The 2,074-nt window shown below is 54.2% G+C and overlaps 1 protein-coding gene across 3 annotated transcripts in view; it reads right to left on the minus strand.

Moving 5' to 3' along the window:
• The window catches only part of TSPEAR (thrombospondin type laminin G domain and EAR repeats), a 128,955-nt gene that overhangs the window by 24,724 nt on the left and 102,157 nt on the right, over positions 1-2,074 (minus strand). The window lies entirely within an intron of this gene.

Here is a 2,074-nt window from a genome sequence, read left to right on the forward strand (position 1 = left end):
GGGACAGGTGAGAGCCAGCAGGTGAGGGCGGGCAGGTGAGGGCAGGACAGGTGAGGGCGGGCAGGCGAGGACGAGACAGGTGAGGGCTGGCAGGTGAGGACGGGACAGGTGAGGGCCGGCAGGTGAGGATGGGACAGGTGAGGGCCGGCAGGTGAGGGCAGGGCTCGCAGCGCGGGGCCCGCTGCAGTAACCGTGTCTGTGATGAAAACAGGCACACTGTTCACACCTGTGAGACTGGCTACTATCAACAGAAAACCAGTGTGAAGTGTCGTGGAGGCCACAGAGAAACTGGAACCCTCGCACACTGTCGGTGGGAATGTTAAATAAATGGCGCAGCCGCTCGGAAGGCACGGAGGCTCCTCAGACACTCAATACAGAACTATCGCACGATCCAGCAACCCCACACCCCAAAGAACTGAAAGCAGGATTTCAAAGAATTACTTGTACACCCATGTTCACCGCAGCCTTAGTCACAAGAGCTAAAAGAGAAGCAACCCAAGCGTCCACCTGTGGATGGACAGGTAAGCATACTGGTCTAGCCACACAACGAAATGTTATTCAGACTTTGAAAGGAAGTTCTGATATCAACATGGAGGAACCCTGAGGACCTCATGCTCAGAAAGCAAGTCAGGCACAAAAGAATAAAATGGCATGATTCCACTTATATGAGGCCCTTAAAGTAGACATATCCACAGAGACCGACAGTAGATGCTGGAGCCAGGGGTTGCGAGGAGGGTGGGGAGTTAGCGTTTAATGCGAGCAGGTTTCATTCTGGAAAGATGAAAAAGTTCTGGAGACAATGGTGGTGATGGTTGTACAACAGTGTGAATGTCCCTAACGCCACTGAGCTGTGCCCTGAAACACGGTTAGAATGGAAAGCTTCATGTTATGTGGATTTTACCACAGTTTAAAACCCACACACCACCAACCACCATGGTGATGTCACGCTGATGTGACCTCAAAACACCAGCCACCCCAGCCACACGCCGGACTGTATAAAAAAATGTATACTCGACTGTATGGAATTGCAACTCAAAGTCTATTAATCCTTAGTCTGACACACCAGGGAAAGAATTGAAAGTGATGCAATCTGAATGACAAAGCAAATCTGTAAAATAGCTACAGGATAAATATTTTTAGCAAGTCTTTGCCCACCTCACACTGTGAACCAAATTCCATGCAACTATTATTCTAAAGACGTTAAAGGTCTCCATGGTCCTCATGTGATTTAAAGCCTAATTCAGCAAAATCCACTGGGCTCAGCTTGCGTCACATGGCCTCTGGCCACTCCATCGGTGACCCTGCTGGGTGACGGCTACAGTCCCACGGGTGACCCTGTCCCCCCAAAGGAGTTAGGCCACTGCCCTTTGGGATTTATTTCTTGGTCACGCATTCCTAGGGATACGAGTGGCTGGAGGAGACCAATGTCTGGTCAAAGCCATGTGTCCACTATGATCAGATGAAGGAACAGGTCAGGTGATGAAGTGACTTTATTGGGGTGCCCGAGAAGGTGCACCTTGAGAGTCAAGGTCAAGTGACTGGCAGAGAAACTAGGAGGGGAGGACAGGTGACCCAGAGGCAGGAGGAGGCACCTCCCGGGAGGCAGAAGGCTGGGGAGCAGTGAGGTCAGGGGTTCCTGGGAGTCAGAGTTCAAGTCAGGACAGTGGAGACCTGAGGGACCCCATCCTGGGTGGGGGAGGCCACCTAACACAGGTCAGGACCAGACTCAGGGGAGCTGGGGGGACTGCAGTCACAGGGTGGGACCTGGAGCCCTGAGGGACATGTGCTGGTCAGCAGCAGGACTTCTGGGCCGAGGCGGGGACGCAGCAGGTCGGGCGGGAGCACACGGGGCGGCAGATGACAGACATGCAGGTGGAGGGTCTGCAGCCGGATGAAAGGCAGGGCGTGGCCCTAGAGCAGACAGGCTTGCAGCAGACGGGCTTGCAGCAGAGGAGTGTGCAACAGACTGGCTTGCAGCAGACGGATGTGCAACAGACAGGCTTGCAGCAGACGGGCACGCAGCAGGCCTGCTGGCAGGGGGAGCATGTGCAGCAGGAGGGCTGGCAGCAGCTGG

Source organism: Hipposideros armiger, unplaced genomic scaffold, assembly GCF_001890085.2.
Source record: "Hipposideros armiger isolate ML-2016 unplaced genomic scaffold, ASM189008v1 scaffold_612, whole genome shotgun sequence".
NCBI classification, from domain to species: Eukaryota; Metazoa; Chordata; class Mammalia; order Chiroptera; family Hipposideridae; genus Hipposideros; species Hipposideros armiger.